The sequence below is a fragment of the Sinocyclocheilus rhinocerous genome, unplaced genomic scaffold (genome assembly GCF_001515625.1).
Source record: "Sinocyclocheilus rhinocerous isolate Xijiao unplaced genomic scaffold, SAMN03320098_v1.1 scaffold1660, whole genome shotgun sequence".
Classification (NCBI taxonomy): domain Eukaryota; kingdom Metazoa; phylum Chordata; class Actinopteri; order Cypriniformes; family Cyprinidae; genus Sinocyclocheilus; species Sinocyclocheilus rhinocerous.
The window spans coordinates 255,712-273,001 of record NW_015664758.1 but is presented as its reverse complement, the minus strand read 5'-3'; the positions used below and the strand labels follow the sequence as shown (position 1 = coordinate 273,001).

At 37.8% G+C, this 17,290-nt stretch overlaps 1 long non-coding RNA gene across 1 annotated transcript; it reads right to left on the bottom strand.

The window, feature by feature from the left end:
- Window positions 1-2,339: 2,339 nt before the first annotated feature.
- Window positions 2,340-7,261, bottom strand: LOC107730425 (uncharacterized). The gene is made up of 3 exons (XR_001638676.1): window positions 7,153-7,261; window positions 6,123-6,219; window positions 2,340-2,383 (listed from the first exon to the last, which is right to left on the bottom strand). It is a non-coding gene; the product is annotated as an uncharacterized LOC107730425 (long non-coding RNA).
- Window positions 7,262-17,290: the final 10,029 nt, after the last annotated feature.

The following is a 17,290-nucleotide window of genomic DNA, read 5'->3' as shown; positions in this document are numbered from 1 at the left end:
GTAGAGTAGTACTTGTTGTTTGTCATTTCTCCGATCACAAATGCAGACATGGTTTTATGTTTACGCGGCGCGATGCAACGCACCGCGTAAAAAGACAGTATACGTCATTATAATCAGTAATTATGTTCCTACTGGATGCAACAAATGCCTCGTTTGTAATGGGTTTTAATGTTTTTGTCTCGTCGCGCCGGGACATACGGAAATACAGTATGGTAGGGGCGTAACATTTCCGTCACATGCTTGAGGTATTCGGCCAATCACAATGCACTGGATAGCTGGCCAATCACAGCACACCTCGCTTTTTCAGACCGATGAGCTTTGTAAAAATTGACGCGTTTCAGAAAGGCGGGGCATATAGGAGAAACAATAATGTACAGTATGTGGAAAATAATGTGTTTTTTTAACCTTAAACCACATAAACATTTCATTACACCAAATACACAAAATAATGTTCTTTTTAGCAACATCATATGACCCCTTTAAAAAACAATGTCACCACGTAGATCGTTAGCCGTTTTAAGCCTCATGAGACGCACAAAGGCAAGAAAACAGACAAAAGTACAAAAGAAAGAAAACAAGGAGCAAAGTATGTGAATATTTCTTTGAATTTCTTTTAAGTGTGGAGAGACTAGAATTAACTGTAATAATAATACCGTCTCCTCATCACTCCAGTTCACACGCTTTCCGTCTTTTGACATTTCTTACTTTTCTCTCACCGGCTGCTGTTTACATGACGCGCGTTTCCTGTTACTGACGTGACATGAGCCTCGGTGCTCAATTTCTGAATGGCTATCTGTTGCCAAACGTCCAGCAGCAACAAGCAAACACCACTCCGTTTCACACTGAACAAACTTAGCACCACAATGCGGGGTTAACACCGCAAATGCGGTGCTAACCCTGTTTCGAAGCAGGGTTTCATAACCCCGGGTAAAAAGCGGTGCTAACACTGCTGTCAAATTACAGGTGTGAAATGTTTCTTTTCCCGGGGTTGAAAGCTGTGTTTAGAACAACGATAACCTGAGGTTAAGTGCAGTGTGAAAAGCCTATCTTTGAATGGTACCAGAGTTATTTAGTTGGTCATCTGCACAGCCATCATTCTTATCTTTTCCAACCACTTACTAATTTAAGACTCCTTTAGCATGTTGCTGTGAATTGAATGAAGGAGAGCACTTGACCTTGCTGTCAACATTAATTAGGTTTGATGTGTCTGACACACTGTGTACACCTCAAATTAACATGTTACAGTCTGATATAACCTTTAGTCAGCCTTACACATCCCGACACAGCTTTGCACCGGCTCAATAAGAGCTGCCAGGTAATGAGTTACCCAGTTAGACACTGACAGCTGCTCCCATCTGACCGCAGCCGAGACGAGACGTGGGAACAGAGAGACATCCAAGAGGGTGACAAAAAGAGATGAGGTGCTCCGACTGAGAGGACGGTGAAAGGAGAACTTAAAAAAGTACAATTGTAGTTAAAACGTGTCTAGCGAGGAGAACAACACAATGTTTTTTTTTTGTGCCATTGAGCTGTTGCCTTCTTAGATTAAATTAACACGGCTGCGTTATAGCTTATTTATTTGAACGAGCGTTCGAGCTGACCCTTTTTAACCTTGCTGGAGTTTGATTAAATTAAATCAGCCATATAATTGTTCTTTTAAGCCTCCAACAACTTCAGGGGAGTGTGTTTGGAAAGTTCACCCAATTCCTGTAGTCAAAAAGAATCAATTGCCATTACAGCCAAAATATACTGCACAAACGTTTGTGTGTTGCGGTGATCCAGAAATAGGACAGAAAACAACCAGCATGAGGTCACTTAGGGGATCATGTTGTCGACAGAAGTTGAAACAGAAGTATTTCAGATTCTGGTGAAATCACACACATATTTTGAATGAGAAAATCCACAAATCTTTGGGAAAAACACTAGGACATATAAGGAAATATCATGTAATGCCCGATTCTTTTTTAATTTTCTTGCCATTTTGTAAATAAGTAATCATTAAAATAATTAATGGGCTTGAGCTTTTTTCTCAAAGTCTTGTATACTTCCTTAAGTTACAACATAAATTAACAGTAAAATGCCAACAACTTAGCAAAAATAAAGAGCCAGTAAAATGACAACAACTTGTATTACTTTTCACACAAATTATCATTACGAGGCAGGTTATTTGTGGAAAAAATGCTTATTTTTGCATGACTCCTTGCTCATTACTATGTTATGACCTCAAAATGCTTTTACCATAGTGCATGATTCATGAACTAATACATTTTGATATTTGCACCATATAACCAGATCCACATGTGACTTTTAAGATAGAGTAAACTTGCTTGGTAGCTCACCTGGTACAGCACTGCACTTGAGATGCAGTGTTCAGATACGAGTCCTGTGAAACAAAGAACACAAAGACTTGAGGTGCAAGTTAAAATTGCATGATTGCTTCAGTAAATGCTTTTATATGCCACAGTTGCTTTTGTTAACACCATCAGTTAATTGGCTTTTGATGTATGCTGTTTTACTCAGTGGGAATCTATACTAACGCCAGTACTAAGAGCAGTCTCTTCTTACTTGCTCAACTCATGTTACATAGAGTAATAAATGTAATTGTCTTTCAAAACTGTCAAGACAGTACAACAAACAATGTAATAAAAGATTCACATTCATCTGTTTTGGATAAAATTGAACATGCTTTTAGTGCCACTCACCGGACATTTCATTTACAAACTGAAAAGTTATCAGACCCTCTGTTATACTGTCAAAAGATTCGCAGTAAAAAAAAAGTTCACCGGAGCCCAAATTGAGTTAAATCCTCAATATTTAAATTAGAAAATAACACAGCGCAGTTGCTCGACAATCTAGTTAAATATGTGCAGACCACATACTGTTATGGTATAAATGATCAGAACACTATGTCTTCACTTAACAAGGCCTGTGTCTAATGGTTTTCATCAGAGCCAGACACAGCTCTTGAAATAACCCTCTCATGTTGAAAGAAAGGCTCACAGCTTTTTTCTCCTCTGTGTATCTCAGAGATCATTTTCACAGATAATGAGATTTGTTAACTTGGGAGATCAATAGAAAAGCTAGACCGTTTCCGCTTCTGCAGGCTAAGAGTTTTGACCTAAACAGTGAAACCTTAAAATAGACAATTTGTCATTAGGCACATAGGCTACTGTGTATATAACAGCAGCGACTTACGGTATTCTGAAATGATGGAGTCGAGTTTTCTGGGCTGTTTTCATGTTCCCTTTTCATTTGATGTTTTCACAGTTGTGGGGTTAATAAAACACTGTTTACCTTGAACTATTAACAAGCAACACATACTATAATGTTTTGTATGTTTATAGAAGAAAAAAAAAGTATTTTAACATTACAAATAAAAACCTCATTTTTATAAATTTATATGAAAAGCTGGGTTACACTTTATCTTAAGGTGTCCTTGTTACAGTGTAATTATACATTTAAGTACTGAGCAATATTAATTAACTACATGTACTTAATACGGTGGTGTGAAAAAGTTTTTGCCCCCTTCCTGATTTTTTTTTTTTTGCGTATTTGTCACACTTGAATGATTCAGATAATCAAACAAATTTTAATATTACACAAAGATAACCCGAGTAAATACAAAATGCAGTTTTGAAATAATGATTTGATTTATTAAGGGAAATAAGCGGTCCAAACCTGCCTGGCACTACGTGAAAAAGTAATTGCCCCCTAAATCTAATAACTGGTTGTGCCACCCTTTGCAGCAACAACTGCAATCAAGCGTTTGCGATAAATGGCAATGAGTCTTTCACAGGAATTTTGGCCCACTCTTCTTTGCAGAATTGTTTTCATTCAGCCACATTGGAGGGTTTTTGAGCATGAATGGACTGTTTAAGGTCATGCCACAGCATCTCAATCGGATTTAAGTCTGGACTTTGACTTGGCCATTCCAAAACCTTAATTTTGTTTTTCTTGAGCCATTCAAAGGTGGACTTGCTGGTGTGTTTTGGATCATTGTCCTGCTGCATAAACCAAGTGCGCTTGAGCTTGAGGTCACAAACTGACGGCCGGACATTCTCCTTCAGGATTTTCTGATAGAGAGCAGAATTCATGGTTCCATCAATTATGGCAAGTCATCCAGGTCCTGAAGCTGCAAAGCAGCCCCAGACCATCACACTACCACCACCATGTTTGACTGTTGGTATGATGTTCTTTTTATGAAATGCTGTGTTGGTTTTACGCCAGATGTAACGGGACACACACCTTCCAAAAAGTTCAACTTTTGTCTCATCAGTCCACAGAATATTTGCCCAAAAGTCTTGGGGATAAACAAGATATTTTTTGGCAAATGTGAGACAAGCCTTTGTGTTCTTTTTGGTCAGCAATGGCTTTTGCCTTGGAACTCTCCCATGGATGCCGTTTTTGCCCAGTCTCTTTCTTATTGTTGAATCATGAACACTGACCTTAATTGAGGCAAGTGAGGCCTGCAGTTCTTTAGATGTTGTTCTGGGTTCTTTTTTTGACCTCCTGGATGAGTCGTCGTTGCGCTGTTGGAGTAATTTTGGTAGGCTGGCCATTCCTGGGAAGGTTCACCACTGTTCCAAGCTTTCTCCATTTGTGGATAATGGCTCTAACCGTGGTTTGCTGGAGTCCCAAAGCCTTAGAAATGGCTTCATAACCCTTTCCAGGCTGATACATGTCAGCTATTTTGTTTCTCATCTGTTCTTGAATTTCTTTAGATCGCGGCATGATGTGTTGCTCTTTAAGCATGCTTCACTTTGTCAGACAGGTTCTATTTAAGTGATTTCTTGATTCAACAGGTCTGGCAGTAATCAGGCCTGCGTGTGGCTAGTGAAATTTAACTCAGCTTTCTAAAATAATGTGGTTAATCACAGTTCTTTCATGATTTAACAGGAGGGGGCAATTAATTTTTCACGTAGGGTCAGGTAGGTTTGGACAGCTTTTTTCTCTTAATAAATGAAATCATCATTTAAAAAACTGCATTTTGTATTTACTTGCATTATCTTTGTGTAATATTAAAATTTGATTGATGATTTGAATCTTTTAAGTGTGGTAAATGTATATGGTTAGGGTTAGGATTAGGGTTTGGCTTAGGGTTACTTGCATGTAATTATGCATAATTTATTGTGATTATAATAGTAAGTACATGTAACGTGTAACAATGACACCTGAAAGTTGCACTGGAACAGTATTTCTAATATGCTATACATTATTTTGCATTTTTAAAAAAAAGGATTGCTTAGTACAACTGAAACAGTATTTATAATATGCTATACATTATTTTGCATTTAAAAAAGGATTGCTTAGTACAAAGTAGATATTTTATATAATTTTAATTTTTTGTTGACTATTTATCATTTTAAAATCTTTATATCAAGCTGACTGTTTTTCTCATGCAATATAAGTGTGTCTGAAATTGCATAACTGCTTTCACATTTTAGGAAGGTTTGCCTTGCAAGTGCATCCTGGTTTTCAGGGGTCCTTGGCATCAAAAAGTTTGAAAATACCCGCTTTATACATTACTCATGCAAGTCTTATATTTTTGGGATTTATTTTGTTTTTGCACTGTCAATTATTGCCTCGCCTGAAATTTTGGCACTGCCTTCCTTGTCTAGAGAAAATACAATCTGAAAACCAATAAGAATATGCTATTATTTTTTTATCTCAAAAGCTACACACCACTCAAAAGTGGATAGAAAATACATTCAAATATACAGAAAACATTTAGTGGTACTTTTTGACAGAACACAAACATAGAGCGGTTGACGGTTGACTGGAAACTTCTGAACTGATAAGGATTTTGTTTAAGATTTATAAATAATAGGCCACGGAAACACTGGGTGTAAAAGTACAATACTTACAGACTTACATCTGTTTTAAATAAAATTTTTATTAATAATTTAATAGCGTCTAGACAGATATAATTATTTCATTGCAATGTCAAAAACATGAATCATCAAGACAACTGCTGTAGGAGGAACGTTACAACTTTAGCGTACTTCACACTGCGCGTGGAGCTGCATTTCAAAACCTCGCTTCACGGCTGTAAAGTTTTAATAGTACAGTGACTTAACACTGAAATATTTACTGAAACACTGAAATATTTAGAAGGGCCTTACCTTTGTAATGTTTTGGACATTGGTGGTAGTACTCTTTCTGTAGGTTCTTCTGAGTGTTTCTCTGGATCATCAAAGCACCGCTGCAAAATCACTGGAGCTGCAACGTCAAATACATCTCTTTCTAATGAGGTTTATATAATATGAGTCATGTTTAAGAGTACACAGACACAAAGCAGACTGGCTAAATACTTTACGCAAGAATGAAATCCCAGATAAAAGTAATTGTGGTCCAGTAAACCTTTGCTTGCTTCGCATATAAGTTTAATATCCAATACAGACACATGAAAGGCCATTTAGGCTTGTACGGCAGCACTTGCCTGTTTGTCTTAATTGGTTAAATTATCCAGTCCAAAATGGTTCAAATCAAGTAAACCGAACATAAAGAGACAAATCACATATCATCAATAAGCTGCTTTCTGACTTAACATCAAACCAGCTGAATTCTGGAAAATGAGGAAATTAGACTTTGTGAAGAAAAAAAAAACTGTATTGAAACTTTAGCCACATCAAAGATCAACATTGTATATACATCAAATTTTGTGCCACATGAGCAGAAAATTGTAAATGTTTTATGATGTTTTGTGTGGTTATATGTGTTCAAACAAGATCTCTTTGTGCCACTGAAATAGGTTAATTAACATTAGTAAAGAAATGTTTTGACATGATTGATTCTGTACAGTAACTGTGAATGACAAATTACTTAATAAAATCACAAGATAATTAAGTTATTCCAATCTGTTTCATGTAATTTTAAGTATTTTTATGGCTAAAGCTCAACAGCAGTCAGTAGAATTTATAATGTTTAACAATGTCTTTAATATATTTTTTGTACCTAAGAAAATGATAGGTGTATATATAAAAGTATTTAATGAGCACAGAAGCAAAAGTAATTGGAAAAACTCAAATCCAATCCAACAAATTAAAACAGAGTTACGTAAACTTGATGCTTTGTTAAAAGTAAATTAAATTGAAAACCATCTGGAAAACAAACTCATTTAAAACCAAAAAGATAAAAAAAGACAATCTTCACCTTTCTGCTTATTGGAAGGAACACAGAAGTGTGATCGTACAAGAGCTGCTAACAGATGGCATGAGTCATCGGGGCCAGAACCCTCCAGCGGAGCCACTTGAGGAGCAGCAGTTCACTAACACAAGGGAGTAACACCTCAGGAGGAGCACTGCAGATGGACTGAAGGCTGAACTCAGCACTATACATACCTGTCTCACTAAAAAAGAAAAAAAAAAATTCCCCCCAAGTGAAATCTCCATTTGTATTTAATCAGGTAATTTTCTTTTTTTGCTCACAGATGGTGCTTGTCTCTGATTAAACAGTTTGCAGTTTTTAAACTGTCAGATAACTTTGAAAGTAAAACTGCATCTATATAAATGTATCTGTCTATGGATACGTGCATACATAGTACTGAAGGCATCATGCTGTTGCGCGACCTCTAGGAGTTCTTAATTCATTGTTATGGAGGCAACATGAAACCGCTTTCTCCTGTGGTGTGGTCAACGTCAAGGTCATTTTACAGTTCAGCCCTCACTACCACTTTCTCTGAAAGGTTTTACACAACAACAAGCCATTAACCTGATCTGACTTTAGACATTCTCTATTTGTTTGTTTAGAATACCTAGGCAGTATTAAGTAAATTAATATTTCTACTATTCTTTTGAATCTTTTTTTTATGTATTTCTGTGGATAATTTTGGCAATGTTCACTCCAAAACTGAGATGGGTAAGTTCAGATCATTGAGGCCTACAATCAGTCAGGTCCAAAAAAATACAAAACATGTCCAAACTAAAAGAAAACACGTTAAAGATAAAAAAGATCAAATCCAATATTTGGTAATAAAATAGCATAACGAAAAATTTGTAAACTATTTTTATGAAGGCCAATCATTTTTGACAAGGAACACCACAAGTGGAAAAAACAGGTGGGGGAGAAAAAAAGTACAAAACTTGTCAAAAAATGTTTTTGGTAGTTGGTATACCCTGTGTGAGCAAAGTCAATAGATTTTTGTCCATTACATTAGCATTTTTGGGAAAAAGAAAATTCAGCATGAGGGTCAATGAATATTATGGTTATATGAATTTGGGATGTGCGATATATATCGTCTATGATAATATCGTAATTGTTGTTTAAACTATATGCAATTTGACATTATCAAGTATATCGCAAAAACACACCCGGAGGGCACACGCTACATGATGTATGTTGGACAGTACATTTTGAGTTCACGCTTTCACTGTGATTTAGTCTATTAAAACACATTTAGAATTCCCCCAAAAAGCAAGATAAGTGGGCAAAAATGCCTCTGTATGACTTTTATGTGTCTTTTATATTTATATCATCTGATAAGTGACTTACATTTTAGACACAACAGTTCTTGTTTTTGTTGTTGTTTTTCCTCTTTTTTCCCCAAATGATTTCAAAAATCAACATTCAACGTTTTGTTAAACATCAAAACATTATTTATGCATTTGTAACTGCAGGTTAACTGCATTCATGTCCTGCATTAAACGGTCTCTGTAAATGCATCTAAATTCCACTTCAGATGTAGATTCTGTGCCACCCCTGCATTGTAAACACAAATTTAGTTGATACTGATTTTATTTGATTGGTAGCAGCCCATGTTTCCCCTGCCATATTAGGGTGAGGCCCCTTGAAGGTCAAGTTAATTTTATATAATTTTATTTTCTATATAGTGCCAGATCGCAACAGAAATCATTTAAGGTTACCTTTCCTACAGAACATGTCTATACCTTGTTCTTTGATTAAACAAACTTAACCTTATGTTATTTATCTTATTTACACGACGGCATGTCATTTCTGTCTCTACATGGTCTTGCATTTACAATTACACTCTGCTCTCTGTATCAACACAGAGAAGGAAATCTTCTACCAGCAATGGCAAGACCTACTGAATAAAGTGCCACGTCATGACATTCTATTGGTCATGGGAGACCTCAACGCACAGGTTGGTGAAGATCGATCCGGCATTGAAGAGGTCCTGGGCCCACATGGGTATGGCAAGCGTACAGACAACGGTGATCGGTTGGTGCAGTTCTGTGCCATGAACAAAGTGAAGGTCGGTTCGACATTATTCAAACATAAAGACATACACAAGATAACGTGGACATCTAATGACCACAAAACCCAGACTCAGATTGACCACATTGCTATTGGCCCAAGATGGCGAACACTCTGCTTGCAAGACGTCTGTGTCTACCACGGAGCCGATATCTGCAGTGACCATCATTTGGCCATAGCAAAGTTCAAAGTCAAGCTGAAGTGGAAAAAGAAAGACTCCAAGCCCCAGCGGTACGACACAAGCAACTAAATGATGCAGTAACAGGTGCCCAGTTCCAGTTGTTCCTAAGCAACAGATTCTCAGCACTGACTGATCCGGTGCCGGGATCGTTGGATTGGTGGGACCAGCTAAAAGATGCCATGTCAGCTGCCGTGGAAGAGATCCTTGGCCACGAGAAGTCTCTCAAGGAGACCTGAATCAGTGACCGGATCTGGGAGCTGATAGCAGAGAGGAAAGCAATACATCAGAGAAGGTTTAGTCCATCTAATGGCGAGGATGCCAACCAGGAATACATCAAGATGGACAAGGCAGTAAAAAGCAGTGCACAGAGGGACAAGCGAGAGTGACTGGACAGACAAGCTGAGGAAGCCCAAGAAGCAGCTAGTCGTAATGACATGCGCACGGTCTACCAGATCGCCAAGAAGATCTGTGGCACGGTGAAAACAGGGTCAGGACCAGTGAAAGCAAAGAAAGGACAAGTTGGCGAGGTGGACTGAACACTTCAAAGAGGTCCTTAATAGACTGGAACCAGCATGCCCTGTCACTGTGGAAGACCCACTTCAGGTACTTCCCATCGATACATCTGACTTCTCAGAGGATGAAATACGCAAGGCCATCTCCAGTCTCAAGAACAACAAGTCTCCAGGGCACGACGGCATAACAGCCGAGATGCTGAAGGCTGGCGGTGAGAGTGTGATCACCTGGATGTGCAGTCTGTTCAACCAGGTGTGGAACTCAGGCGTCGTACCAGAGGATTGGAAGAATGGTGAGGTGGTGTGCATTCCGAAGAAAGGCAACCTGGTGGAGTGTGATAACTGGAGGGGGGTCACTCTGCTCTCAATTCCTGGAAAAGTCTATTGCAGGGTCATCCTCAATAGAATACGAGACAATGTAGACTCTGAGCTGCGTGAAAAACAGGCAGGTTTCCGGCCAAAACGCTCTTGCACGGAACAAATTTTCACGCTGCGGAGAATTGTTGAGAAGTGTGGAGAACTCCAGGTACCTCTTGCAGTCAGCTTCATCGACTTCTCCAAAGCGTTCGATAGCGTGCACAGGCCATCACTCTGGAAGATTCTGCTTGCCTACGGCATTCCATCAAAAGTCGTAGGGGCCATTGAACAGATCTACAACACCTCCAAATGCAGAGTGAGGACTGAAGATGGATATAGTGACTGGTTTGAGGTGGTGACCGGTGTAAGGCAAGGATGTATCCTGTCCCCGATACTGTTCGCGATCGCCATTGATTGGGTGATGAGGAATGCAACAACTGGCAAGGGGATAGAATGGCTGGAGGGACAAAATCTGTCAGACCTAGACTTTGCTGATGATAGCTGCATTAGCAAACAACACTCAGGATCTACAGATACTTGTGGACAACATCAGCAGTTATGCTAACAACATCGGCCTGACCATCAATGGAAAGAAGACCAAGAACATGCTACAAGGCGACCACCCAATCCCAAGAGAGGTCTTCATAGACAACAACAGGGTAGAAGAGGTAGATAATTTTACCTATCTTGGCAGCTCCCCGCGGACATCGATCAGGAACTTAATTGCCGCATAGGAAAAGCTGCAGCAGCCTTTAATCAGCTGAAGAAAATATGGCAAAGCAGGAAAATCACGCTCAAAAACAAGTTACGCTTTTATAAGTTCAATGTGCTGTCCACAGTCCTTTACAGCAGCGAAACTTGGCAGTTAAAGACTTCCCAAGAGACAAAATTGGGTGCTTTTGAAACCAAATGCTTAAGGAAAATCTTTGGAATCAAATGGAATGACTTCGTGAAAAATCAAGAAGTCAGGCCTTTCACCGGTATCAGATACAATCTGCAAACGGCGCCTTCAGTGGCTAGGTCATGCACTGTGATTCCCCTCCCACAGACTGGCTCGCCAAGTATTAGACTGGATGCCAGCAGGCCAGAGAAAAAAAGAACGACCCAAGATGAACTGGCGACAGACCGTGGAGAAGGACCTCGCAATTGTCAACCGGCGATGGAGTGAGACCAGACGGCTGGCAAAAAAACCACACCCGCTGGAATGCTTTGGTTGACTCATGCGTCACAGGACGCGGGAGCTTCTAGGTCTAGGTCTCTGTATCGCGCACGGCAGAGTTCCGCACCGTTGTGCGCACACACACACACACACATGCGCGCGCACACAGGTAGGGCCCTATGATTTCCGCGATGCGGAAAACTCGGACGGAATCACAGAATCCAGTCATAAAAGCGGAATTTGCTGTATAACGTGGTATGTCATGGAATTTGTCAAACTTTAAATGAATTAATCAAAAGTAATCACTTGAATATGGACTAGTAAATATTAAGCCACAAAAAGACTATTTACACATGAATCCTGCATGTTCTGCGTGTCTCTGTGTTAATGAATGGCGCAGACGCGTGGTTTTGTTTACTACACACATACTGAAGCGCGTGAAGCTCGCAGTGATTTTAGCGTCTGTCGTCTCTCGTCGTCTTAGACTGTCCGTCTGTCAGACATCCAGTTTTTGCTCATAATTCAGTGTTGTGAGACACATCAGATAATGTGCAGAAGGGCAGGACAAGCACACAATGCATTCACTTACATAACACCCTCATTATAGCCTATATATACACTATATCAGCTTTAATTATGGGATGTGCAAATATGCATAACACCCACTCCCTCAAGCCTCTTATTTTAATGAATTACAAAATTTCATTGATTCTACATCTAAATAAATGCCTATACAGCTAAATGATCACAGACTCATAAAGGCACTAATAACATCATTACAGGTGCAGAGCACATTCTAGCTAATGGACAAGCCAATGGCTAGAAAATCAAGGTTAAAGTTTACAGTGCGATGACACTATTGATTATCTGTGCAGAGTAAAATAACAAACTCAAACTCGAACATCCTCTCTACTCTTAGCTAATTGAAACGCACAAGGCCGTTCAAGTTCTCATTGTAGCGCATATTAAACAGAAGCAGGTGTGGTGCTACAAATGAGTCAATTCAGGAGCGTGCGATTTGTTTTAGAGTCAAACGGAAAAATCCTCATGGTTTTGTGTTTTTAAATTTAGTAATTGCAATGTTAGTCTTTTATGTTTCCACCTTTTTGTTTATACACTTGTCGACTTGTGTGCTATATTTTAAGTTTTCTTAACTAAAACTGCAATTTTGTGTGAGGAACAGACTGAAATTAATTAAAGTAATTAAACTTTGAAGCTCAACAGCCCCAGTCCCCATTGACTTTCATCATATGCGGTCATGATATTCTTTATATAATTCTCCATTTTGTCGTCTTATTTGGCAGTCCTAATCCTGTCAAAGTACCAGCACAATAACACACTCAGCAAAATATTGTCTAATTATCGTTATCGACAATATCAAGATATCATTTTTTGTCATTATCACACACCCCTAATATGAATAATTGTATTATTTGTGAATATTTTATTACTTATGAATATTATTATTATTTAAATTATTCTTCTGATCGGTCAAAAAAATGCATCACAATCTAAATTTTTTATATTTTTCCATGGCAACATACCGCTGTTATTTTCATATCTCTAAGTATCACTTTCTTTTTTCATATGAATACAATTGCTGCCATTTTGTGCCCCACATGATGTAAAAACCTAGTGCAACTCCTTTCAAGCCTATTTAGATTACAAAAAAGCGGAGCTAGCAAATCTATAGATTTTTTCTGCCTGTCTGAAGAAAGCCTTTGTGATTTTGATAATCCTGGTTCATTTGTCTTTTTATATGCACTTATTGTAAACAGGTTTGATTGAAGTTTTTGCCAATCCAGTTATGATTATCAGAACAAGTCTGTGACTAGATATTTCACAGTAAGTAGAGTCGGTAAAGTCATGCATGACAAATAAATGGAAGTCTGGTTCCTGGTTTGACACAAGATGTTTATTTCCATTAAGTATTTCCATTAGGCAAGTTATTACTTTGTTCCCATTATGGTAATTTTGTCATAATACAATAATATTATGATACAACTAATGCATCGTCAATACAAGCCTCACAATCTACAGGAATTAAGACCCTAATGATTGCAGCACAAAGAAGGAACAAAATGAACCAGCGGTTGCTAGGAGATATGCAGGAATAATTCTGTTGCTGTGTGGCTTCAAAATAAGATCTACAGTTTTAGATTTTCCGCTAATCCAAATTAGTTTTCCCCTCATGCTATTCTTTTCCCTTTGTATTCGTCAGTAGCCCCTTCCTGTATCATACTGGAGTCTGTCTACCATTACGGACAGATGTATTTTCTTTTGACAAGCTCCGACAACTTAATGGTCCTTCCATAATGTGTATGGTTTCTAACCGCCGACAGCAGCATACAAATAGCATCAATTACCATGTAGGACTACAGCAGGGTGAAGTCGGGTTAAGTATAGCTGTACTGTACCTGCCTGAGCTTTCCTTCTATTCACAATACAGCTAAGACTGCAGTCATCAAGGCAAACGGGATTTAGAAATCAATCTTTCAACAGAGCGAGATTTCTCTTATTGACCATTTAAATACACAAAGTAATGCTGAATCTCTGCAACTTGTTCAATATAGACTTATTTAATAGCATAACTAACTGATGTTTTTACACTCTTTGCCAATGGCTTCCACTTTAAGTCTGCAACTTGGGAATTTAACTTGAAACAGCTTGTGCATTATTCCAAAGAGATGTGAATTGTAGGCTACAATTCGAATATGAAAAAGGCATAATATTAGGTTCTGTCACTATACTTAAACTTGTAGTCTCATTGGAAATACGTGCATCTACCTACATTTCTGCAAAACTGAAAGAAACGAATCGCTGCAGTTTCTAGTTGAAATTAACACTAGAGGGAGTATAACTCTGACAACATTTTTATATCACTTTTACATTCGCTAATACTACAAGGTAGGTTTAGGATTGAGTTTGGTGTTGGTGCTTTTGAATGTTCCCTGAACGATCTGAAACAATCCGTAAGTAGTAACTTTTATTAAAAAAAAGAAGAAGAAAAAAAAACTAACGTCCAACTAAAATGTTTCCGAAAAAATGTTCCACGATCAACATATGAATAACATTTTGTGTGCTAACATTTTAATAATGTTATTAAAGACCAGATATATTTGAACAAATCTAGTAATATTTTTGGAATGCAAGGTTTGTTCATAACTCATAACTGAGAGAACCTTTCCAGAACTGTTGACAAAGAACGTTTCCTCTTAGCTGGGTAATTCTTTTCAGTGCAAACATATGTTTTCACTCCAGATAAGTTTAGTTAGTTAGTAAGTTGGTTATTTATTTTTATTGCCATTTCAGCATCTAAAGATCTTCATGGCAAAAACTGGGTTGAAATAATACAAGATTTACACAAAATAAAACCAAATAAACACAAAAATACAACAGATAAAATTATACAAGATTTTTTTTTTTATTAACATATGATAAAAAAATAAATTAAAAAAAATCTTTCCAGGTACTTTATAAAAATGTTTTCTAATTGCATTAAAACTGGGACAGTTCAATAAAATATGTTTAATGGAAAGGGGGGTCTTGCGGAACATGCAAAAATGTGGGTCTTCGCATGGGTCAATATTGTGTGACTTATACGACATCTCGTAAACACCACTTCTCCAGATAGGGTTATTATAGAATATGTTTTATTCACGGATTCAGGATCTGACGTTGCTAGGTCAAAATATGTGTCTCTTGAAATAGTAACTTCAAAAAAGTTACTGTTAGCTGATAATTCCTTTTGTTAACTTTTAGGGTGCTAAAACAATGTGGTCTGAAATTGTAAACAGTGCAAAATGCGGGTAAAATGGATTTCAGCATTTAATATTTGCTGGTGTTCTTTTTTAGAAAATGTGCTATTTGTTCACAATGGACTGGAGGTTGTTGTGATCCATCTGTGATGTTTGGCCTTGCATGACAGTTTGTTTGGAACCAACAATTTTGTTGACAATGGGCTCAGACAATTGACAACTGTAAGACAGAGTCTTTTACCGCCCAATGCAGACATGACTTTCTCAACCTTGTGTTCACTTTCCAGCTGATTTCCCTAAAATGTCACCAGGCTTATGATCAGCTTAAAAAACATGATAGTAAAAACAAAAACACACAAGGAAATTCATTAATCTTGTCATCTTAAATACATCTTTGCGAACATTAATAAGCAAAAGCAGCAGACATTTACACCCAAGAAGGAAGTGTAATTTCAATGTAACAGTCTAACAATATATGTTAGCACTTGCTAAGATATTTACCGGGAGCAATGAACCCAGCCACTGTGCATTTCTTCAGGAACAACGTGAAGCCTGAGGGATGTTATGGCCCTTTGTTGGGAGTCAGGTTGACTGCTGTGTGTAAGCTTGTGGCTTGTTAATGAGTCTAGTGATGAAACAGCAAAACTGCTTTTTTGATTAGTAAAATCATTAAATATTTTCTATTTGAATATATTTTAAAATGGAATTTATTTGCGTGATGGTGAAGCTGAATTTTCAGCATCATTTCTCCTAGGGGTGTGCAGGGAAGCCAGTATTTGTATCTGTATTTGTATTTGTAACAATCACAAAATTATTCGTATCTGTATCTCTATTCGGATAAAACCGGAAGTAGGCGGGGCTTGAACCGGAACTTCATAGAGTTACATGATAAGGCCATTATGTCTATGGTTTTACAGCCTATATTTTTTTCGTAGTTATCACTGAACAAATATGCCATGTTTAACTAAAATAATTACTTTTTTATGATTATAACATTTATTTAAATAACTTCTAACAGTCGGAGCCGATTTTGACCACAAACAAACAAACAAATAAATAAAATGATAGATAGATAGAATTATATTGTTTGGAAATGCAGTGCGGTTGTGCTTCGGGGAACGGGAGTTCGAGTCCCAGCTTGGGGACTTTTCGTGATCTGGTAAATAAATATTTAATATCTTCTAATTAAAACAGTAAAGGTTCCTTCGCAGTTTAGAAATATGGAAATTAATTTAAGTAATTTCCAGGAAATTCATGGAAAAAGGCAACTGCAACACTGCTATTTTATGTGCGCTTAATTCATTCATAGAGTTTACACTCATTTACTTCACACACTTGTTACTGCGTTGTAATTTTAGAGGTTTATGTAAAACAACATGCTTTCCTTTAGCTTTTAATTTTCAGGTCTGGAAAAGTATGGAAGAAACTATTTGCCCCCCCATCCCCTTTATTCAGTGTTCTAAAATATAAAATTTATAATTTATAAAAATACATTTATCATACAAGCAGAGAGATTTCATGACAAACGTTTAGTGATCATTTGAATAAGACTAAATTAATTCAAGGCACACATTTTCATTACGCAGCACTCTTTAAGCGAGTCTTTTTCAGAGGCCTGCAAGCCCGTCGGGTCCCGGCATGCTGAGTCCATTCGGGCCGGGCTCGGGCCATTTTTATTTATTTTTTACAGATTGGGCTCGGGTCGAACTCGGGCTCATTTAGCTTCTCTCCTTTTATTGTGCCCATATGTACACAATGTACCTACTGTATGAAATATTGTTATATTGATTATATTATAAATATTATACATCGCCTATGCAATACGCAACGCATATACGCACACATTAGCATACAGGTGACAGCTGACCATGCAGAGCATAAGGGAGAATTTGGAGCGTGGGGAGTTACTAAAAGTTCCCAATGCTTCGGGAAAAGCTGCATTTTGGAAGAGTTTTGATTTGATTACCACGGCAAACAGTGAGTCAGTTGGTCATGTGCAGTGCAGAATCTGCAAACATATCCTTGCACATGACAGCAAAAAACGCACGCAATAGGCTAAAGCGTGCCGCAAAGCCCAAGCAAAAGTAATTACCATGAATGTGTCGGGGGG